General features: G+C 46.6%; 1 long non-coding RNA gene and 1 pseudogene across 1 annotated transcript; both read left to right on the plus strand.

Moving 5' to 3' along the window:
• The first annotated feature begins 4228 nt into the window (after window positions 1-4228).
• Window positions 4229-10145, plus strand: LOC123640730. Its single transcript, XR_006736030.1, has 4 exons — window positions 4229-4298; window positions 4449-4523; window positions 4644-4743; window positions 10116-10145. It is a non-coding gene; the product is annotated as an uncharacterized LOC123640730 (long non-coding RNA).
• Window positions 10146-17192: 7047 nt separating this feature from the next.
• LOC123640230 lies at window positions 17193-21072 on the plus strand (annotated as a pseudogene).
• Window positions 21073-24783: the final 3711 nt, after the last annotated feature.

Below are 24783 nucleotides of genomic sequence, written 5' to 3' on the forward strand. Positions count from 1 at the left end.
GCCGTTCATGACCGAATGTATCTCCCCCTTCTTTGCCGAGAGGAAGGCTCTCCCTGCAGACCCAGCCGCCTGGTCAGCACGTCCCAGGGAGGGTCACTCTCCCTCCCTGTCCAGCCAAGGACGGGCCAAATCTAAGGCAGGAAAAAAGAGACACAGGGACTTGAGATTTCATATCCCGTTACAGGCAGCGTTTGTCCTTCTATCCCAGACCTGCCTCTGCCTGCATCTAGCTCGGGCAGGAACGCAGCCTTCCTGACCATCGAGCTTCTCTGACATGCTCTTGCCCTCATTCCAGGAAACCACGTCTTTCCTGCTCTGCTTTTGTGGTGGCCCTCCCTCCACCTCCTCACCCCCTCTATATCGCAGTTGCCTCGCACATCCTACCATGGATTTGGCTCAGCCACGTGCCTGCTGCCCTTGTCCTAGCGACAGTGTGAGGTCCCTGAATGAGCATCCGAAGCCGTGGCCCTGGCTGGATGTGGGCAGGGGCTGCATCCTCAGGCAGCCAGGCAGAGGGTCTGGAAACACAGCACGCTGTTCTTGTTTCTCCGTGAACTCATGTGGTGAACACGAGAAGGCTCATAGTCTGCTCAGTGTCCTGGTTGTCCAGTGCTGGGATGGGGAGGGACACACACCGCATCTGACGCACCGTCAGGCGGGGTTAACGAGTTTCTCTCTCTCCCCCTCTCTCTCTCTTTACTTTTCCGTCCATGTCCTGGGCAAAGCTTACTTATTCGTAGAAGTCTTGTCCATTGTGTCATTTCCTTCCTTCTCTGAAGGGCAGATTTCCATCTGGATATCTGGGAAGAGAGGAAAGGAAAATAGTTCTTGGACAGGGTGGTTCTGGAAATTAATAGCTCCCTCCTCTGTGTTGTCAATCTCCAGACTTAAAGGATACAACTTTTTTTTTTTTACCACCCTGCACAATTGGTGATTAAACACCAGGGTTGTTATGACAGAGAAAAAAGGTTAGATTCTAATTTTGGCAGCAAGAATAAAGACTGACCTTGTCAATAAAATGTAGTCAGGGAGTTTAAACTCTTTTGCCAAAGGCCTGGTTTCCCAACTAGAGGGCCGTCCTCCGCCTCCTCCAGTGAAGTTGCTGATATTTTCCCTTGTTGATACATTGTCCTAAAATGCTGTGCAATTATTTTCCCCTTAATTGTCTCCTGGAACTACTTAGCACATTTTCTCTGAGTGAGGGATGGTGCAACCGAGGCACGGAAACACGACAGCGTGAATACCGTGCTCCCGAGGAGCTCTCCCCTCGCCCGCTGACGGCCCCTCTTAAAGTAGCCTCTGTGGATCCAGGGGCAGTGGGGCTGAGACACAAGACCCTCACCAGCCTGTCGTGCCTCTAGAGCTCAGCCCGTAGGGGAAAAAGGACCCTCACCACTAGCCAGTCGCAGGCAGATTACAGAGCGTGGGTGAGGGCACGTGACTTTTTGGAAGCAATACTCCTCTCTAGTGGCCGGGACTGGTTTGCTTCCAGATTCATGCAATGGCAGCCACCCAAGCCCCAGGTAGACGGTGGGATGGGGCTGTGTGGGGCGGAGTGGCTATCTTCATTACCTGAGTCATCTGGGCCAGGTAGACAAGTCTGCAGGGCACTTGTCCCCAAGCAAAGCTAAGTGAAGATAAATGTCTAAATCATCTTCACTTCCTTGCCAAAGCCACTGGGTGTCCAGGATGCAGCTGTAGCGGGATGTGTCAGGAATTTTATGCCTGTCTCTTTGTCTGGGCTAGATGTCCCTCTCTCTGGGATCCTACCCCCATCCCTGTCCTGACTGCTGTCAGCATTCGTCACTCTGTTACAGTCACCCGTCTGCCCTACAACACTATAACTGGCTTTACTGCAGGAACCGCGTGTGTGTGTTTCTGTAGCCTTAGTGTTTAAAATAGAGCCTGGCACCCAGTAGGGACCCAAAGTGTGTTTTCTGGGAGAATGAAATTGTCCTGCAGCAGAAAAGCAGCAGCAGGTGTCGCTGTCCCCGGTGAACTCAGGAGGGCTCGGCGGGATGCCTCCTGAAATGTGGAAAGACCCGGGCCCCTGAAGCAGACACGCAGCACTGGCAGGGCCAGCGGGGGCTGAAGGGAGGCTGGAGGGAGGGGAAGAGACAAGTGACTAGGGCGAGGGAGAAATCTCCAGTGCATCAGCACACTCTTTATTCTTGTCCAGTGAACATTTCTTGTTTCCTCTGGAGTCCCAGCTAGATCAGATGCTGGCAGTTGAGGAAGCAAATGATCATTGAGGGCGGGTGGAGACCTGTAGGAGCCTCGCTCAGAAGCAGACGTCGCTCCCTCCTGGCTGCCCGTCCCACGGTCGTTGAAACAACCAAGAGCAGGAGGGTGGTGGATGGGCGAGTCGGAGGCCGCAGGGAAAACGGGCCCCTCCCAGACACACACAGGCCCACGGAGGCTGGAATCACTGCTGGGCAGATGCCACCTTTCCATATAGGGATTTTTTGCAGAGAAGGGCAACTGATAAGAAACCAGTTCATATTAGGCATTTAGTAAACAAAGGAAGGAAGATGATTTCTAGGTCTCAGCCGATTCAAGATGATCTCCAACAGCAGTGTGTAACAACACACTGTTTTTAGGAATGGAACTTCTGTTTTTTTTTTTTTTTTTTTGAGACAGAGTCTCACTGTGCTGCCCAGGCTAGAGTGAGTGCCGTGGTGTCAGCCTAGCTCACAGCAACCTCAAACTCCTGGTCTCAAGTGATCCTCCTGCCTCAGCCTCCTGAGCAGCTGGGACTACAGGCATGCGCCACCATGCCCGGCTAATGTTTTCTATGTATATATTTTAGCTGTCCAGATAATTTCTTTCTATTTTTAGCAGAGACGGGGTCTCACTCTTGCTCAGGCTGGTCTCAAACTCCTGACCTCGAGCCATCCACCCACCTCGGCCTCCCAGAGTGCTAGGATTACAGGCATGAGCCACTGCGCCTGGCCTAGGAATGGAATTTCTTAGTTGCACAAGATCTGGTATTGTATCCTAGCATATAAAACGATGCACTTGGGGTTCCCCACGTCTAACCCCGCAGCAGACAACCACCCATGAACTCAGCTCGGGACCCACTGCCTGCTCCTCCCCCTTGGCTCAGGCCCCTGGAGGTCACGTGATCCACCGCGTAGCCCCCTAACACTGAAAGAAGATTCCACCTGGTCCTCCGTCCTACACTTAATCTACCAGGAGAGTGAACTGGAGACTGACACCTGGGAGGGCACCGAAAATCCCCCAGTGCTTTGGGCGCTTTCCTTGTTCAACGCCAGTTGGTGGGTCCTTACGGTTCTCCGGCATCATTCCTCACAAGGTCTCGTTGACAGTCTCATCCTCCTGTGTGTCCCCGGCACTTAACGCTGGGAAAGGCCATGGTAAACCCCCAACTGCGGGGAAGCAGCCTTTTGTCCAGAGCAGTTACCTTTTAGCGCTGGTGTCTGAGCTGCAGGTGGCACGTGGAGGATTTGAGACTGAGGGACAGACAGGAAACCACCCAGAGAAGAGGCTTCTGTTTGGCCCAATCGGGTCCTGCGGGGGCCCCGGCGGGAGGGTGGACTGTCCCCTCTTGGCGCCCACCAGGTCTGCGAATCTCTGTCCACCCTGTGGGGGGCCAGCCGGGCCTTTCCTCTGGCAGAGGCGTCTCACAGCGGCAGGGGGACTTGGGGACATGCACACTCAGGGGAGCACAGACAGGGGAACTCTCAGGCCTGTCATCCTTTGCACAGGCACGAGACCACCAGGTGCGGGACTGTGACCCTGTTTGACAGTGCCATGTGCTTAAGGAGGGAGTTCTGTACTTTCACAGCTGCAGCAACGGAGAACTGAACAGTCTCTGCAGCCGGCCAGTCCGCAGACACCGCGGGAGACGAATCCCACCCGGGCTCGTCTGGACCAGCTTGGGACACACAGGAGGACAGAGACAGGTAACGAAGGCAATGGGCCTGGACAAACCAGGGCCAAGCCACTGGCGGGGGCCAGCGGGGGTGGAAGTTAGTAACAGGCTCACAGCGCAGTGTTGTACATGCAGGGTTAAAGTTGACGCACAACTGCAGTTCTCCAGAATTATGTTTAACTTAATTGCTCAATAACCTGCCGATATTCTATACCTTAGTATGAATTCAATTCTGTTCACCCCGCTATAGCGTTGCTTTGCAAAGTCACCAGTTCAAAGAAGTTCGTTCCCGTGTGTCGGGAGTGAGAGCAGCTGAGTCCTAAGAGCGCAGGGTCGGGAACCAGGTGTCCAGGGGACAACTCCTGAGCCTCTTGGGAGAGATGAGCCCAGAGAATGGTTCTAGGTATGAGAGCACTTTATTACAAGGTGACACTTTGGCGCTGTCATCCCGCGGTATTCTCTGGAAATTTGCTAAACCACATGGAGCGGGAGGGTGTTCTCTTGCCTAGATTCTGTCAGTCTCAACAGCTGCCTCCCCCCGTGTCACTTTCAGATTTCTTCTGGGCTTTGCACAGAGGGTGGAGGGGAAAGGGCCGGTCCTGACCTGCAAAGAGTGGAGACAGGAGAGGTGAGCCCAGAGGGGTGAGTGGTGAGGAGGGAGAAGGGAGCCTGGGAGCGAGAGTGCTGCACTAGCTGGTGACAGGCAGAGGGTGGGAAGTGCGAGACTGCCACCTTTCTCCTTCCACAGAGACCCACCTTCCAGCTTCTGTGTCTACTGTCGTGGGTGCTCCAGCGTGGAGACGGGTCTGAGGCCAAGCATCTCACAGCACCATTCTTCCTCCCTGGAGGTGGGGTTCATTCCGAGGGCTGTTTTGCATTGATGTCGTGTTGTGGGGGGAGTACAGTCTCCCATCTCTCTCCCTCTCCTCAATCCTCCCTGTTTCCTGAGACATAAAAAAATAGAAATTAGGGCAATTAATAACCATACAGGGGCCTCTGAGTGTTCAAGGGAAGGGAAGTTGCACGTCTCTCGCTTTTAGTCAAAAGCTACAAAGGATTAAATTTAGCAAGGAAGACAAGTCTGAAGCCAAGACAGGTGACAGCTTGCTCCGAGGTCAGCTGTTGAGCCTAAGAATACTGAGTCATAGAAATGCCCCTTGTATTTCCGGAGACAAGATTTGATTTCAGAAGTCACATAAGGCTGTGCCTTAAAGAAAAAAGAAATGTGTTAGTTCAAAAGCTGCCTCATCTCAGGAGGGCGTCTCCTTGGTCAGTAAAAGCTGCACTTCAAAGAGACAGCTGCAAACTGGGCCTATGGTTCTCACCTGTTTTGAAAGACAAGGCAGGCCTCTTCCTAGAGCCATGGGTTGCCGGAGCTGGCAAGGACCCCCGGAGATGAGAGCTGATCAGAGAGATATGCTAATGCCCAAGCCGGGCCCAGAAGGAGCCATGCGGTTAAAGTAATTAACACAAAGCACAGCTCATGTTGACTTCTGAGATCATCTCTGTCTCCAAGAACACAATCACCGGAGCCAAGATGTCTCTGGTTTTTGCTAAAGTAATAGCCTTATCAGAAAACTTAGAAGTTTGCCCCAAGAAGATTTTACAACTCATTGTTCCCCTAGTTAGAGTTAGTTGAAGGATCTGTAGTAGCCTTTTAGAAGACTTTGACCCTAAAGCAAACTGCCTGTTAGCATGCGAATTCCCTTGCCCTTGCCAACAGGAGCCTGTATCTACCCTATATAACACCTGTGTGGATTTTCAGTTTTGGATATATTTTTGGCAGGAGGAAATATTCGCATCCGGATACCCTCCTTTATCTATTTTCATAAACCTTTACTTTATAAACTATATCTTTGGCTCTGTGTATTATTACTATTATTTCTGTTTCCTACTATTTTTTCATCCTTTGCGATGGCCCCTGCCTGAGAGACCTGATCGGAAGAGAAAACCTCTTTGCGGGGAGCGCAGCTGACTCCCCGCAAACTGGCGTGGTCAACTTAGAGACCTGATCCGAAGAAAGAGATAAAACCTCTTTGCGGGGAGCGGGAGCGTAGCTAACTCCCCGCAGTCAGCCAAGCTGTGACTGCCAAGGAAAGTTCCTGAGGGAAATGAAAACTGCTGCTCCAGCGATCACACAAGTGATGAGACAGTGAAATAGTCTCGCTGACACGGAGAAAGTGTTAGCGGTGGGGACAGAAGATCCAACCGGCCACAGCGTTCCCTTAGGCCAAAGCCTAATCCAGAGCGAGGCCCTAACTCTCTTCAGTTCTGTGAAGGCTGAGAGAGGAGAGGAAGCTGCAGAAGGGAAGTCGGAAGCCAGCAGAGGTTGGTTCCCGAGGTTGAAGGAGAGAAGCCGTCTCCACAACATTAGTAAAACTCACGGGGAAGCAGCCGGTGCTGGTGTAGAAGCTGCGGCAAGTTGTCCAGACGATCTCGCCAAGGTACCTGCCGGCCACGCTCAACGCAGATTTTTAATGTGAATGAAACAGCCTCCTGTCGGGAGCAGGTGCCATCCAGGACTTTCACAGCTGGACGGGAGCAGTCAATGTCCGGCTTCAAAGCCTCACAGGTCAGGTGACTCTTCTGTCAGGGCCAATGCTGCTGGCGACTTTAAGCTGAAGCCGGTGCTATTTGCCACTGTGAAAGCCGCAGGGCCCTAAGACTTAGGCCGACTCGGCTCTGCCTGTGCTCTGTCGGCGAAACAGCAGTGACAGCACATCTGTTTACAGCGTGTTTCAGTGAATATTTTAAGCCCAATGTTGAGATTTACTGCTCAGAAAAAGAGATTCCTTTCAAAATGTCACTGTTCATTGACAATGCAGCCAGTCAGCCGAGAGCCCTCATGGAGATGTACCAGGAAATTGATGTTGTTTTCATGCCAACACAACGTCCGCCCTGCAGCCGGTGGATCAAGGAGTAATTTCGACTTTCAAGTCTTATTATTTAAGAAATATATTCTGTAAGGCCACAGCTGTCATAGGTAGTGATTCCTGTGGTGGATCTGAGCAAAGTTAATTGAAAACCTTCTGGAAAGGATTCACCATTCTAGATGCCATTCATGAGAGAAGATCAAAATACCAACATTAAAAGGAGGTTGGAAAAAGGTGATTCCAACTCTCGTGGATGAGTTTGAGGGATTTAAGACTTCAGAGGAGAAAATAACTGCAGATGTGGCAAAAATAGCAGGAGCACTAGGATTAGCAGTGGAGCCTGAAGATGGGACTGCGTTGCTGCGATCTCATGGCCAAACTTGAACGGATGAGGAGCCGCTTCTTACGGGTGAGCAAAGAAAGTGTTTCTTCAGATGGAATCTACTCCTGGTGAAGATGCTGTGAGCACTGTTGAAATGACAACAAAGGATTTAGAATATTACAGAAACTTAGTTGATAAAGCAGCAGGAGAGTTTGAGAGAACTGACTCTAACTTTGAAAGAAGTTCTACTGTTACCCACAGTGTCATATGCTACAGAGAATTTTTTTTTGTGAAAGAAAGAGTTAATGTGGCAAACTTCCTTCCTTTATTGATTAATTGATTGACAGGGTTTTGCCCTGTCACCCAGGCTGGAGAACAGTGGGGTGATCATAGCTCATTGCAGCCTCGAACTCCTGGACTCAAGCGATCCTCCCAAGTAGCTGAGACTACAGGTGTGCCCCGCCATGCACAGACAATTTTTTTTTTTATTTTTGGAAGAGGCAAGATCTCACTGTTTTGCCCAGCTGCTCTCAAGCTCCTGGCCTCAAGTGATCCTCCTGCCTTGGCCTCCCACAGTGCTAGGTAGGACTGCAGGCATGAGCCACCACACCTGGCCTCATTGTTGTCCTGTTTTAAGAAACTACCACAGCCGTCTGCCCTTCAGGAACCACCACACTGATCAGTCAGCAGCCATCACCGTCAAGACAAGACTCCGCACCAGCAAAAAGATTGCAACTCACTGAAGGCTCAGATGATCGCTAGCATTTTTTAGCAATTAAGTGGTTTTTAATTAAGGGATTTACATTTTGTTTTTAGACAGTGCTATTGCACACTTAATAGACTGCAGTCTGGTATAGATACAACTTTTACATACACCGGGAATCAAAAAATTGGTGTGACTTGCTTTATTGCGATGTTTGCTTTCTTGGACGGTGTGGACCAAACCCGCACTATCTCTGAGGTGTCTGTGTGGGGATGTGCTGGAAGGTAGGACTGGCTTCCTGTTTAAACGCAGCTTCCAAAGCTTTTATTTTTATCTTCACACCTTGCTTTACATGTGTCAGAGATCAACTGGACCTGCTGGAGTGACAGCAGGTGTGCTGTTGACCCTGCAGTGAAATGCCTTCCACCTGCTCTCAGGCCCAGAAGATGTGGACTGTCAGGGCCGAGTTCCTGCTGTGAGATGAGCCCTGGGGGGCTTGAGAGACCCAGCCCTGCCCTAGTTGCCACCACCCAGGCTTCTCACCTCCCTGCCAAAGGGAAGGCAGTCGCTGGAAATGAAGGAGCCTTTCCCAGCACTGTCCTCATGGGGCTTTGAGTTACTGTCTAGTTTTCTTTCATTTTAACTTAAGGAACTTCTGTTAGCATTTCCTATAGGGCCAGTAATGAGCTCCTTCAGTTTTTGTTTATCTGGGAATGTCTTAATTTCTTGCATATTTTTGAAAGACAGTTTTTGGAGTATAAAACTCTCAGTTGACAAATTATTTTTCTTTCAGTACTTTAAACTACTTTCCCATTGCTTTATTCTTTTTAAAAATCTTCTTACTGCTTTCTGACATCAAATGTTTCTGATGATTAATCTGCTGATAATCGTATGGGGCGTCTCTTGTATGTTATGAGTCCCTTCTCTCTTGCTACTTTCAAGATTCTTTTTTTTTTTTTTTGTCTTTTGACAATTTGAGTATAATGTGTATTGGTATGGGTCTCAGACTTTATTCTACTTAGAGTTCAAGTTTCTTAAATTTGTGAATTCATGTGTAGAAGCAAATGTGGGCCATTTTCAACCATTATTTCTTTCAATCATCTGTTTTGCTTTTCTCTCTCCTCCTTCTGGGAATTCCATAACGTGTGTTTTTCTGCTTGATGGTGCCCCACAGGTCTGTTAGGCTCTGCTAACTTTTCTTCCTTCTTTTTTCTTTCTACTCCTCAGATGAGATAATTTCATTTGTTCTTTTTTCAAGTTCACTCATCTTTCTTTTGTCTGCTGAAATCAAATTGCTGTTGAACACCTATAGTGAATTTTTCATTTCAGTTGTTGTACTTTCAGCTCCAGAATTTCTGTTTGGTACTTTCAAAAATTCTGATTTCTTTGTTAATATTATCATTTTGTTCATATATCATTTTCCTGATCTCCTTTAGTGGTTTTGCTTATGTTTTCCTTTAGTTATTTGAGCACGTTTTAAACTTTTTTGTGTAGTAAGTCTGATGTCTGGGCTTCCTCAGGAATGGTTTCTGTTTAATATTTTTTTACTTGAATGAGCCATGTTTTCCTGTTTGTTTGTATACCTTGTGGTGTTTGTGTGTGTGTGTGTGTGTGTGTGTGTGTGAGAGAGAGAGAGAGAGAGAGAGAGAATTGGGCATCTTACTGTTATAATGTGGTAACTCTGACATTCAGAATCTTTACCTTCTCCAGGGGTTGCTGGTTTTTGTAAAAATTGTTGAAGCATGTAGCAGCAGTCCATTTGTTTGAGACTTTTCCAAACTTTTTTTATAAGACTATTCCTTGTCATGTGTAATTGCTGAAGTCTCTGTTCCTTGACTTTGTGTTCAGCTAATGTTTGGACAGAGATTTCCTTGAAGGCCAAGGGGTCTCCTGGTCTTTGCAGACTGTCTTTGTGCACTCCTTCAAAATCAGTGAAGCTTGCTCAGAGCCCAGGGATCAGCATGAGGTGAAAGTCTAGGTCCTCTCAGAACTTTGTGAGCACACGTTGTCCCTGAGCATGTAAATTCCCCTGCAGACACAGCTGCTTTTGAATATCCCAATTTCTCAGAGTCTCACTCCAGCTTCCAGTCTGGGCCTCAGGTGGTCTATTGTATGTCTCTACTCATAATCTTTCACCCCAGGCATCGGTGAGTCTGCAGTCATCTTGCAGCTTTCATGAACATTGTCCCTCTGTGTTCCCACCTGTGTGTGTTCTGTGCTATGTGACACAGATTAGTGAGGCAGTCCTTCAGGTATCTCCCAGACAGTATAGAAGAGATGTGCATAATAATTTGCAAGTAATATCTGCTCTGATTCTTTCAGCACCAGGGAAGGAACTGGAAATGAGGCTGGTTGCTGCTGCTTCAAGACTGATACAGCCACCACACTGGGAAGAAGGTGGGACCAGGGTAAGTAAAAACACAACAGAAATTTTCACTTTGAAGATGGCATTTTCTTGATCGGGCATTCACTTGGTTGCTGTAAACCTTTGACTGTTTTCCAGTACTCAGACAAAAGTGGTTCAAAAAATTTCTTTTTATTTTTTAATGTTCTGTGGGAAAAGGAAAGCTTAGAGCTTCCTAGTCTGCCAGTTTTCTGACGTCTGTCCTTCAGCAAACTCTGTAATCCTGTGTTAGCATGTCGCCATATCTATTTTGGCTGAAAGCCTCCTCAGACCATTGTGGCATGCGGCAGAGTAAACACAAACCCCCTGGGTGGGCTGCTGTGTGCACGGCAGTGACCCGCGTGGACACGCCAGTGTGGCCGCCACCCAGACGCCATTTTGGTGTTTCTGTGGAGAAGCTGAAGGACGGCAATTGTAAACGGGCCCAGAATCCTTCTGGAGAAAGCCTGCTGTGCAGCCACACTCCTCCTTTCCTTGAAACTTTACCCAAAACCATTTTGAATTTTCCACAGCTAGTTTACCAGTCTGGTGGATTACTATTTTTTACCCGTTTGTGTGTGTGTGCTTGTGCACACATGTAGGCTAGGGAGGGGGGGGTGAATAACTCTTCTTCTTTGCCTAAAATGGCAGAGAAATGCCCACCTCGCCCCCACCCCAACCCACCCCTTTCTACCTCCCACACTAAGAATCTCAAGACCTGACCTCATTGTTCCTCCTGAGGAGCTCACTGTTTGGTGGGCTCCTTCCAGAACCCTCACAGCCTCCCGCGGAGCAGGTCTTCCCACCCAGCCCCGCTCTCCTGCCGGCCTTGGCTCCCGTGTTCCCTTCCTGGGATCCGCCGCCCAGTCAGCAGCAGGGCTGCAGAGACGACAGAGCTTGGTGTCTTTCCGGGTCAACGAAGCTTCCACTGTGACCAGGGACAGTGCCCAGGGCCCTCCTTTTCAAACACGAAATGTAGAGAATCCCGAGAGAGATGCAGCGAAGGAGGGAAAGTCGGCCGGATGGGCTCCGCCCTTCCAGTCATCTGTCCCTTCGGCGCCTGTACACAACGTGGGACCTGTTGACAATGAGCGTCAGATGTAAGAGCTGACGGAAGAACACCCAGACAGGGAGGGGGTGAAAGGAGGAGACTCTTGACAGGGACCTCCTCTTTCCCCCAGCCTGGCCTTGTGAGACAGGGAGCCCAAGGGCTGTTGGGGTCACATTTAGTGTTGCGGCCTGAAAACCAAAGGAGACACAGAGGTGTGCGAACCATTAGCACCAGGACGAAGACAGCTGAGCCAGGCACAGAGGGCAGCTCTGCATTGGGGCCACCACCTTCTGGCTGAAGCTGAGGCCCGGCTGCCAGGGCGGCTGCTTGCCCGACCCGTCTGCGCCTTCCAGCCCCAGCCCCACAGGGATCTGGGAAGGGAAGGAACCTCCCCAAGGTGTCCAGGACTGGACACTGGACGGTCGGATGGAGGAGGGGAGAAAGGGATGGAGAGAGGAAGGGGAGAGAGAAGGGAGGGAGGGATGGAGGGGCTGGGGCAGGGACAGAGGAAGGGAGAAAAAGAAGTTGTCTCAGCCCCGGCAGGAAGGCCACGCTCACCTTAGGATGAGTGGGGCTGGGGTGGAGGTGACCATCTAGTGTTGGTTGGCCTCAGCAGGTGAGGGGGTGGGCAGGGTTCCCTCCTTTTCCTTCTCTCCGTCCCTCCCTTCTGTCCCTCCCTTTGATGCTTGGGGCTGAGCACAGGAAGAGAGCGGAGCTCTTGGAAACAGGAAAGCTGAAGATAAACCCCAAAGCTTCCTTTGTCTCCCCTTAATCTGCTTTAGGCTCCCGCTGGCTCCTCCTAATCCAGTGAGTCCTTGCATGAAAGGCACTTCGGGGTGTTAAACTGCTATTTACCGGCAAGTGGCAGGTGGCAGGTGGGGCAAAGGGCAAGAGGAGCCCGTCTGTGGGAACAAGAGCTAGGAAGCCTTCCTTCCCCCTGCCCCCTGGCGAGGGCCCCTGACGCCCTGTCATTAGTGTCTCGGCCGGCCGGTGCTTTCCAGACTGCTGCCACAAACCGCTGGGGGACTGGGAAATCAGTTTAGTGGATTTCAGCCAGCATTGCTGAGCTGTGGGGGTTGGTGCCCCGTGGGAGGGTAGAATAGAAAGCAACAGGAGGCTTTGCTCTTGGCCGTGTGACAGAGAAGGCAGCGGAGAGGTGGGAGGTGGGAGGGCAGCCTGTAGGACTCAGTGTCCCAGCATCTGCTGCTGCTGTGCCTGCAGCCGGGACCCCTCCCCGCAGGGACAGGGACAGGGACAAGGGGAGGAGCAGATGAGGGAACCGAAGGCCCCTGTGGCGGCGCGGTCCCACACACATTCTGACGGGGTCCAGGAGGGAGAAGGGCAACAGAAAGGCGGTGCTGGGGGGAACTTTAGTCCCCGCTAGCGTTGACCCTCAGAAGGGAGTTTCGCAGCAGCTCAGCCCAAATGAGCTTTGTAGAGGATGACCTTTCTATTTCGAGTTTTAAAGATTCCGTCTTACTGTTTTGCCTTCCATCTTTTATGTGTACGTTAGGCAAAGAGTAATACAGTGAGCGTTTAGGATTCATATTAACGCCTTCATTTGATTGTTAAAGCTTTTTCCCCACATTTTTTTGGGTTCCGCTTAAACAGTACCACTAGCAAACCCAAGTGGATCAGAAAGTGGGGTGCTTGTGGGAAAAACAAACAGAACGCTGAGGCCCAGGCTGAGCTGCGGCGGCGCTGCGGGAGGGGGCGGCTCGGTCCCCGCGCTCAGAGCTAAAGGGACCTCCCAGCGCTTCGCGGGCCGGGCGGGCAGCTCCCAGCGTTGCTGCTGCCTCTGGGGTTACGGGTCATTGTCCAAGGTCCACACTGTCCCTCACACCGTGCACGACCCTCGGCATCTCGTGGGGAAAGAGGGCTTTAGCCCCAAGATGGACTTTGGAGTTTAAAAGTAAGAGCAGCGCGAGGTCCCCCAGGGCCACCGCGGAGGCTGCGCAGAACCGGCTCTTTCTGCGCAAGTGAGCAGCGTCCGGGCCGCCCCCGCTTCAGGTGACAGCAGCCTCTTCCTCTGCGGCTGGCCGGGGTGGAGGGGGGATTACTTGGGACTAGCGTAGCGACATCAAAGGAGAAATGTTTACAGATGTTTGTCTTACGGGGAAGTGGAAACCATTCTTTTCGGATGGGGGAGGCGGCGCCCGCTGAGACTGCTGGGTTTTGGCCGCGGCCAGGAGACAGCCAGTCGCTGAGCAGTTACCTGCCTGTCACCACTCACAGCGGTCGGAAGTTATTACAAACCTCCATGCGGTTTGTTTCCCCAGGGTCCCAGGGCACCAGCCGGGGAAGGCAAGGCAGGACTGCGGCAGCAGCGAGCTGTCACCCGCGGCCCGCCCAGCAGGGTTTGTAGCAGTTGCTTCCCGGTCAGGTGCGGGTGTCCCCTGCCTGCACCTGGCGCATCCCAGGGACGCAAGTGAGTCCAGCCTGGATGTTTCTGGGCCGTGTGGCGATGCCTTAGTGTGCTCACATCCACGCTGGCGGCTGCTCCTAGCCCCGGGCCTGTGTCCTGCGACCTTCCTGGGCCTTCACCCCACACGGCACGAAGGAGAGAAAGGCCCAAAGACGCGAGGCCCTGCACGGGCAGGGCCGGGGCGGAGCCGGCCCACAGGCGGGAGGGAAGGACGCTGGCCTCCCTCGCAGCACGTGCCGTGTGGGGCCCGGGAGCTCCTGGGCTGCCCCTGCCGACTCCACAGCCTCCCGGGCCTCTCAGAGCGGCAGCTTTTCCTCCAGGCCCGGGGGGCTCCCTGGAGGGGGTGGTGCCGCCGCCCTTTCTGGCAACCCTGGGTCTGGACGGCGGGCTCGGTGGAGCCAAGTGTCCCGGGCCACGGCTCCTCCACCAGAGCGGGTTCTGGGGACAGGATCGGGACAGCAGATCCTGGGAGGTCAAAGGAGGAGCAGAGAGGCCCGCAGCCCCGGCGTGGGGCCAGGGCAGGCGAGGGGTGGGAAGGTGGGCTCAAGGCTGAGCCGGGGCACGCTGCCAGGAAGAGTCAGGGGACGCGACGGCAGCGGGAGAAGCCGAGGGCTGGAATCTCCTGCCCTGGGGACCGGTGGGCTGCTGCCGCCGGGGCCATCAGAGCGGCAGGAGCAGCGCGGGCAGGACCGGACAGGACGCCCTTCTTCTCCCCGGGGGGCTGGGCGGCGGCAGGAGGGCGGCGGGCTCGCTGGCCGGCCGGGCGGGCCCTGGTCACACTGCTGTCGGCCAGGCTCCCGCCTTGCGCTGCGGGTGCCGTCGGCACGCACTGAGGGGCCCTGTGTTCCAGACGCTTCTAGCGACATCGCCTGCACCAGCTCATGCCCTTCGCACGGCAGCAGTGGAGCAGCACCTGGTTCTGTTTTCACTTGAGAGGTGGGTGAGGAGACGGAGACCTGGAGAAGGCGGGTGACTTGCCCCGGGCCACAGAGAGTCGGAGGAGCCCACGCTCCCTGACCGCTGAGTCTGCGGTGACCAGATCCCGCAGGTACGGTGACAAGACCAGACCAGGCTAGAGTTGCCAGGGGCCCAAACTGACCAAAAAGGTGAATCAAAAGACAGACGGGCGGGACTCAGCGGCTCACATCTGTACTCCCAGCTACTCGGGAGGCTGTGGCAGGAGGATCGCTTGAGCAAAGGAGTGTGAGGCTGCTGTGAGCTATGATGGCACCACAGCACCTTAGCCTGGGTGACAGAGTGAGACCCTGTCTCAAAAAACAAACAAAAAAAAAGTTAAAAATAAGGTCCGTGGGCTCCTGTAGAAGGAGGAATGAATTCTGAAGAGGAGAACCAGAGGAGGAAGGCTCCCCCCAGAACGTGGGTTAGTCTTCAGCAAGGCCCCATCTGTCACCACGCATCGCTCGAGCGAACCCTCGGGAACCACTAGCTCCTCAGACACTTCTCGTCCTGGGTCACCTCCTGGAGACCCTATCAGGAGCCCCGAAAATAGAAAGGTGGCCAGCTCAAACAAAGGATGACAACTTCCGGAGAGCAAAAGTTTATGTCTTTCGGCTTCATTCAGTGCTTATAAGGAGAAGAGGTTAGTTTCTGAGAGCCCCACAAATCACTCACTACCACCTCAAAAGATTGATTTTATTTTTAAAAATATGTTCTCTTCACAGAATGTACAAGACGAAAGGCAGCAGCCAACCTGCCGCAGAGAGACCTCACATGACGCAGAGGTTGGGCCCCGCCTCCTCCTGCGAGGCGAAGACTGTCTCGGTCCGGTAGACACGGGCAGTCGCAGGGCATGGCACCTGCAGGGGAGAGACCCTGAGCCAGTGTCAGTCTTAGGTTACTACAGCTGTCCAGAGGTTTACAGTTAAGAAACATTTTTTTTTTTAGGGATATAAAAATATTTATTGACCGCTGTTCACCAGTATTTACAATAAACAGTATACAGTTGGATACCATTCTGATTACTACAAGGCTGTTCTTCCTGGCTTCTGCAGAACCAGTAACCCAAATACTGAAAAGATTGAGCCTACATGTAAGAAATGAGTTGGGGTAAGAAAAAACATGCAGGTCAATAGTTTAGATTACAAAAAGTTTGTTTACTCATTTATGTCAGCAGGTCTGAAACTGCCAACATTTCTAACCATCTGAATAAGTTTCCATGGGCCAAGCCTTAGCTATTCCATTAATCATGAACTTTTAGTCAATGCAGCACAGGGATTTCAAGTTTTTGTAAAAGAATTGCTCACTAGGGGAATCTTTAATGTTCATTTAACTAAGTCTTGTTTACTGTATTAGAACACACCAGAATTTGTCTAGTTTCCTCATCTGGGTGGGGAGATTTTTGGTAGCGATAAAGCTTTTCCTTTTAGGAATTTTGCAAACACAATGTTGCATTTATATGAATATACATGTAGATACGGATTCTAATATGGCTTCCTTTAAATTATCCAATTAATTATGAACCAACTATTTAGTTTGAAATGTTACAGCTTCAGGAAAATTTTCAGTTCTTAGGTTGCTCAGAATGATAGCATCACAGACACATGGGCTTACCCATGATTTTTGTTTCGGTGAATGTTTAAAAATAAAGAGAATCATTTACATATGCATTTTACGTATACACACACAAAAACAAATTTAAAAAACCCAGAATGGTCCTTAGGCATGAGTTAAACACAAGTTCTGACTGAAAAATGGCTATGGAAATTTCCCCTAGCATTTAGAAAAGCTGTTCTCTAATGCAGAGGAAATAATATACCATGGTATCATATGTCCTTTTCTGATAAAGGAAGCAACTACCGAAAGCTTTTGTTTGTTCAAAGTAACCAGTGCTATTGATGCACCCCCCAACAATTCTCTCAATACTACTTTCAAAACAAATGTATCAAACTTGATTTATTAGATGTAGTTATTTCTTCACATTAGTAAATCAAAAACCAAGCCCCAGATTGTGTGTGTATATATAAATATATATAAAAAACAATGCAAACAATTATTGAGCTTCATCTTCTGGACAAGAATGCCAAGTTAGTCTCTCTTCATAAAAAGCAATTACAATTTGAGGACACTTCATATTTGCTTCTTTTGCCAGCACCAAATCTGCCTCATCTGAATCTTTCCATTTCATAAGAAACATTAATTCCCCACTGCTATCCGTGGCACCAATTATTCTTTCAGGATCAAGACCTCTGGCAAAGCCTCTTGGTTTGTCAGCACCATCTCTTTTTTTCTTTGATTTGCTATCGTCAGATTCACTGTCAGATAAAGATTTTCTTTTTGTACCATCTTTTTCTTTACCAGCTCTTTGAGAATTAAGAAATGCTTCAGGGAGACTCGCCGTGACACGGGCCTAAGCCACCGCGACTCGGGCGTCTGGACAGCTTGGACCCTCGGGCCAGGCAGGTGCCGCCCCTCAGAGGGTGGGCCAGGGCCAAGGCGCCCACCCGCGCGGCCCCCCACCGTGGGCCGGAGCCGAGTCGCCGTCCCGCCTGCTGGGGGACAGCCGGCCGGAGCTGTGGGAGCCGGGGGACCCCACGCTGGCTGCGTGCAGGAGAGGAGGGAGGAGAAACTTTGCCCTTTATTGATTTTAGCCGTTAAATGCAAGGAACTCTGTGTTGGAAGGAAAAATGTCCTTCTTCAATTTCCGTAAGATCTTCAAGTTGGAGAGTGAGAAGAAGAAGAGGCAGTATGAACATGTGAAGAGGGACCTGCACCCCGAGGAGTTTAGGGAGATTATAGGAGAACTGGATGACGGAGCCTTTGGGAAAGTGTACAAGGCCCAGAATAACGAGACCAGCCTTTTAGCTGCTGCAAAGGTGATTGACACCAAATCTGAAGAACTTGAAGACTACATGGTTGAAATTGATATATTAGCATCTTGTGATCACCCAAATATAGTCAAGCTTCTAGATGCCTTCTATTATGAGAATAATCTTTGGATCCTTATTGAATTTTGTGCAGGTGGAGAAGTAGATGCTGTGATGCTTGAACTTGAGAGACCATTAACTGAGTCCCAAATACAAGTAGTTTGCAAACAGACTTTAGAGGCATTGAACTACTTACATGATAATAAAATCATCCACAGAGATCTAAAGGCTGGCAACATTCTTTTTACTTTAGATGGAGATATTAAATTGGCAGATTTTGGAGTATCAGCTAAAAACACGAGGACAATTCAAAGAAGAGATTCCTTTATTGGCACACCATATTGGATGGCTCCTGAAGTAGTCATGTGTGAAACATCTAAGGACAGACCCTATGACTACAAAGCTGAAGTTTGGTCCCTGGGTATTACTTTAATAGAAACGGCTGAGATAGAACCACCTCATGATGAATTAAATCCAATGCGAGTGCTGCTAAAAATAGCAAAATCTGAGCCCCCTACTGAGCACAGCCATCAAAATGGTTTTCAAATTTTAAGGACTTTCTAAAGAAATGCTTGGAAAAGAATGTGGATGCTAGGTGGAATACATCTCAGCTACTGCAGCATCCCTTTGTTACTGTTGGTTCCAATAAACCAATCTGAGAATTGATTGCAGAGGCAAAGGCTGAAGTAACAGAAGTTGAAGATGGTAAAGAGGAAGATGATGATGAGGAAGCAGAAAATTCTCTGCCAATACCTTCAGATAAGCATGCCTCCTCTGATCTTAGTATTGCCACCTCTGAAGAAGACAAACTTTCACAAAATGCTTGTATTTTGGAATCTGTCTCAGAAAAGACAGAATGTAATACTTCTGAAGATAAATTCAACAACAAATTTCTTATTGAAAAACCTACCACTGGTGAACCTGAAAAGGCTATGGATAGAATTAATGAACTTGTTGATGATGCTCATTTAGAAGCTATGGCTGAACTCCATAATAGAACAACAGTAATCAAAGAGAATGGGAGAGAGAAGAGACCTGAGTCTGAAAATCTACCTGATACAAGAAACCAAGAAACTGTGAACACTAATTCAGTCAGTGAAGGAAAAGAGAATAATGCAGTGATAACTTTAGAAACAAACATTGAAGATAATCTAAAATCTGAGGAAGAAAGGGATCAGGAAGAGAAACAGACATTTGAAAATAGGCTTATAAAATCTGAAGAAATTAAAGATACTCTTATTCAAACAATAGATTCAGTTACTCAAGAGACTGCAGAAAAAGAGGAAGATATTCAAGCAATTGATAGTGAAGTTGGCCTTAAAAAGGAAGACAGCCAAGAGAAATTAGGAAAAGATGACAAAACTCAAAAAGATGTCATCAACGATACAAGTAATGTGGTAGAAATAAACGAGGGAGTAGATGTTCAGAAGGTTGTTGAAAACAGTGCTGAGGATACTCAGAGTAATGATGGGGAAGAAGTGATTGAAGTAGACCAGAAATTAATAAGGAAGCCTGAGGAGGATCTTGAGGCTGGTGGTACTAAGGAAGTTTCTATTAAAGAACTAGTTGAAATTAATGAGATAGATCAAAAATCTGTAGAAGGTAAAAATAAGGAACAATTAATAAACAGTCAGAGAACATATTGGAGACCAGTGAAGAACTAGGGACAAATGAGGTTGAAGAAATTACTGAATGAAGTAGCACAGAAAAAACAGAGGTTGGAAATGTAGTGATTGATGCTGACCAAAAGACTTTTTAGGAGGTAAAACTCAGGATGCTCATAAAGCCACTACTCAGATAGATACAGAGGAAAAAGAAATGCCATGTGAAGTGCCGATTAAAACAGAACCTCAGGTTACTGCAGTTTCACAGCCCAGTAAACCTCAGCCTGTTCTAATACCCAGTATTAATATCAACTCTAGAGATGCAGAAAATAAAGGAGAAATCAGTGCTTTGTCAAAAAATGAAACCATGCTGCTTCCAGAATCTGAGAATCAAAAGGAACATGATGCTGATTCAGGCACTGGTTCTACTGCTGATAACAGCAGCTTGACTTGAATTTATCCATCTCTAGCTTCCTCAGTAAAACTAAAGACAGTGGATCAATATCTTTACAAGAAACAAGAAGACAAAAGAAAGCATTGAAGAAAACACGCAAATTTATGGTTGATGGTGTAGAAGTGAGTGTAACAACGTCAAAGACAGTTACAGATAGTGATTCCAAAAGTGAAGAATTGAGGTTTCTTAGATGTCAGGAACTTCGGGAATTAAGATTTCTTCAAAAAGAAGAGCAACGAGCCCAACAACAGCTTAATAGTAAACTGTAGCAACAAGAGAACAAATTTTCCGGCGCTTTGAGCAGAAAATGATGAGTAAAAAGCGGCATATGACCAGGAAATTGAGAAACTAGAAAACCAGCAGAAACAGACTATTGAACGTCTGGAACAAGAACACACAAATCGCTTGCAGGATGAAGCCAAACGCATCAAAGGAGAGCAAGAGAAAGAGCTGTCCAAATTTCAGAACATACTAAAGAACCGAAAGAAGGAGGTTATAAATGAAGTGGAGAAGGCACCCAAAGAGCTGAGAAAAGAGCTCATGGAATGCAGGAAAGAGGAACTTGCACAAAGCCAGCATGTTCGAGAACAAGAGTTTGTTCAGAAGCAACAATAAGAATTAGATGGCTCTCTGAAAAAGATCATCCAACAACAGAAGGCAGAGTTGGCCAATATTGAGAGCAAGTGCCTGAATAACAAGCAACAGCTCATGAGAGCTCGAGAAGCTGCAATTTGGGAGCTTGAAGAACGACACTTACAAGAAAAACACCAACTGCTCAAACAGCAACTTAAAGATCAATATTTCATACAAAGACATCAGCTACTTAAGCGCCATGAGAAGGAAACGGAACAAATGGAGCATTACAGTCAATGACTTATTTGAGGAATTGAAAAACAGGCAGACTCAAGAAAGAACAATATTACCCAAGATTCAACACAGTGAAGCTAAGACTCGAATGGCCATGTTTAAGAAAAGTTTGAGAATTAAAAGACAGCTACACCAGATCAGGACTGTGACAAAATTAAACAGTTTGCTGCACAAGAAGAAAAGAGGCAGAAAAATGAGAGAATGGCTCAGCATCAGAAACATGAAAATCAAATGCGGGATCTTCAGTTGCAGTGTGAAGCCAATGTCTGAGAACTGCCTCAGCTGCAGAATGAAAAATGCCACCTGTTGGTTGAGCATGAGACACAGAAACTAAAGGAGTTAGATGAGGAACACAGCCAAAAATTAAAGGAGTGGAGAGAGAAATTGAGACCTAGGAAAAAGACACTGGAAGAAGAGTTTGCCAGGAAACTCCAGGAACAGGAAGTGTTCTTTAAAAGGACTGGGGAGTCTGAATGCCTTAACCCATCAACACAGAGCCGTATTTCTAAATTCTATCCTATTTCTAGCTTGCATTCCACTGGATCATAACATGGGAAGCATTCTGTGCTTGAGTTGGCTTTTTAAATATGTCATTCTATTCTCTTCATCTTCTGCCACTGTCTAGATCAAATAGCTCACGAAGACAATCACCTGCCTCACCTTCTAGGTGTTTTTTTGTTTTTAGTTTTGGGCTTTTTTTTTTTAAAGCAAAGATGAAGGGAAAACAAACTAAGACAGATGCTGGGCCATGCTGGCAAAGTAGCATCTTGCAGTAATTCCCTAAGGTGATTTTGTATATTAATCTTAAAAATTGTATTCTTTAGACACTGTTACCTGAAAAATTATTAAGAGAAATAATGTTTAAAGTTATTAAAAAAAACTGTTATGTCACTAAGTATTAATAAATGTCTTTTTACCTGTCCTAACTTCTCAGTGATGCCTAAATTCTATAGCTGAAGCTCTGCTGTAGAGGATTGAAATGATTTTCTTTTGGTGAATCAGCTCTCATAAAAAAGCTATGAGTTGCTCAAAATGTTCTATTGATTCAGTGAATAAATATATTTTATCTTTAAATAGGAACAAACTCTTTTAAAAGAGAGAAATTATTTCAGTAATTTGTTGAAAGTAACCTATTTAGGCATGAGCTAATAATTGAGGGTGCTAGTTTTATTAAGATAGTGCCTAAAACACTAAATTTTAATCAAGTCTAAGATAGGATTTTCTTTTTGATCAACAGAGACATAACATCCTTAGCATTAAACATTATTGTGTTAAAAATCTTGCTCCTGTTACCATTTGATGGAAATTTTCATCCTAAAATATATGTTGTACAGAATTTGGAAGACAAAAAAAAAAAAAATAAAAGTAGCTTTTAGATGTGCAAACTGGAAATGTAAAACACCAAACTAAAAGTAAGATAGATTTAGCCATCTCAGTTTATTTTCTAAAATAATACATGAGTTAAATGACTTCCCTCCATCTTAGTGAATTCTGTTCATTCAAAACTCTATGAGAAGCTTGCAGGCTCTGAGTTATATTTATAAATATATTTTCTGAAATTAATTTTAAAAAGCATTTGTTCAGAATACTTTTTTTAAAGGATTTAAATATTTAGGCAAATGTCAGGAATGACTTTTCATTGTTTTGAAATGAGGCAACTTACATTTTGGTGTTATTTTGTTTCATATTTAAATTATTTACTTTGAATGGGAAAACCCTGAAACGTTTATCATGTGGTTGCTGATATGTGTAATTATTAATGAAATGTTCATTCTCAGTCCCTTTTGAGGCTTAGAATTTCAACCATGTGTCAGGTCAAACAGTATTATGAACTGGACTTTGGTGTGTGAGACAGCACACTTGTAAATGATGCTTGTTGCCTGCCATTTACAACCTATTCTCTCTTAAGAGTGCTAGGTACTAAATTGTAGAAGTTTGTTTTTAGTTGTATTACTTTTGAGGCTGGTAAAAAATTTAAATGCAACTTTGTGGGAACACTGACTTATACTAAGAAAATGTAAATGTCTGTAGCACTTTCTTGCAGTTAATTTGAAAACTTTAGGTGCTGAACCTTATTTTGTCAGTGGTTTAGATGATTTAAAAATGTATGTGTGATTTTAATTTTGTAATTGTTTTGACAAGCATAATTTACTTGGACAACTTTGTAGGTAGCCTTAACTTCTGGCCAAGTTTGTTTTTTATATAAATATATATACATATATCATCACTTATCACATGTATGTGTTACTATATACAAAACTCTTTGAATGCTTTATTCTCAAATGCTGGGTTGAAAAATGTTTTTAAAGCCTCTTGAAATACATACCTTTATAAAGTAATATTCAGGATGATGGAAATTATTTATATTGTTATGATAAAAACGACAGTGTATTTAATGATTTATTTGAAGAGGGAGTGGGAGGAAGGTTCTCACAACCACTTTCTCCTTTGAAATTTTCAGTTTATTAACTTCTTAAAAATGAATACTTTAGGCAGTAGGTATTTTTTCAGTATCATTGAAATGATACCCTGAGTGGTAAAGTTTGTGGCACCTAATTAATTTGGTCTGAATATTTGATGCTTTCCCTTTCAGTTTGACATTCAGAGTATTGACTCAAGGAGAGAGGCTCAGAGTGGCATGGTTGATGCTCTGGGCAAAGTTATTAGCGACTCGCATCTCCCGTAAAACTGCCTTTTGGATTCAGTGTGTGTGCTTGAGTTCTCTTTCAAACATGACCATATTCATATGGGTGCAAGACTATACAATGATACCTATATAGAGGTGAAGCATTCATTTTCATACTTAAAGTTATATAAATCTTTTCAAAAATTGTTTTGTTATAGAATATAGTGTTTGTACCCATACTGGCCCACCTCTTGTTAGGCCCTATATTCAAATAGATAATACTGATCATTCTTTCTTGCATGAAGTGTAGGTAGGGAGTGGATGAGGGGCACAGACTTTGAAATCTAAGAGTACAGTCAAATTTCTTCCTGATTTGGTTGATTTGTTGCTGTGGCAGAATGTGCCATGAAATGCATAAAAGAACTTCTCCATATGTGCACCCTAATCAGTCCCCTCTCCTCCTTTTCCTGAGTGCTGTGAGCACACCAGAGCTCCACACTTCTGTAGGTCCAGCTCCTAGAGCTTGGGGCACCAGGCTGCCTTTCCTAGTCCCGCCAACTATAAGGTATGAATTGCTGAATTAGCTGCTATTTTATGTGGAGTCACATTAAGCTTTTTCTTACCCTTCTCTATGGGGAAGCTATAGGGTGGGTAAGGAGGAAGTTTAGAGTGCTTTTACTTTGCTGAAAATGTTAGAACTTTCCTGTTACAGGACACAGCAAATTGTAATTAAATATAAACCAGAACCAGAGCTACCTCTAAGTAGTATTTCCTCAAGCACAAAGCTCTCAGGCCTATGGGACCCACTTTAATAGAGAGCCTCTGATGTCTTGAGCACCAGTGAGTTTCAGAAGTGACTATTTTTTGTACTCTTCTAGTTTCCTCGTATACACACTTTTTCCCATTCCACACTGTGCTTAAATGACAGACTTCTGAGAAGCCAAATTCTGTCAAAGTATTAGCTAGAGACGTTGATTAAAGGCAAACGTAGACTGAAGTGGAAGAAGAGTGTTCCAGTTCTAACAGTCTTTTGATTAAATAAATAAATTCTTTTCTGGGAAATGACTTTTTTATAGGAAATGGGATGATATTTTAAATGCTTTTCTTAAGTTGAAGGCACAACAGTTAATGCCTCTATTGTTGCTATTCTGTGGCTGATGTGCTTTTGATAAAGCTTCAAAATTTCTGCTACTAAGCCTAGGATAGAGTGTTTTACCAGTTTTAAATGTTGGCTGCAGCTTTTTGTTGATCTTTCTCTGATTTGCAGTGTAATGAGTTCATAAGCTAAATTTTCAGAAAGAATTTTGTTTCAAATTATGCCTCTTGTCTATTTGAGAGCAACATGTCTTTTCAATCATGAGATTGACACACAAAAAATAAAGTTATTTCTTAATCTAAAAAAAAAAAAAAAGAAATGCTTCAATTAACTCTGGACAATCCAAATTTTCTTCAGGTTCCCAAGTGTTGTCAGCATCTGTAAATCCCTTCCACTTCAGGAAATACTCCACTTTCCCATTTACTACACGTTGATCCAATACTTTTTCCACCACAAATTCTTCAGGCTCTGCCTCTTCAACCTTTATTCTGTTTCTTTCCCATTTTTTGCAATGTAGTTTTATTGGAGGCCATTTTTTTTTTTTTTTTTTTTTTTTTTTTTTTTTTTTTGAGACAGAGTCTCGCTCTGTTGCCCGGGCTA

The sequence above is a fragment of the Lemur catta genome, chromosome 6 (genome assembly GCF_020740605.2).
Source record: "Lemur catta isolate mLemCat1 chromosome 6, mLemCat1.pri, whole genome shotgun sequence".
Classification (NCBI taxonomy): Eukaryota; Metazoa; Chordata; class Mammalia; order Primates; family Lemuridae; genus Lemur; species Lemur catta.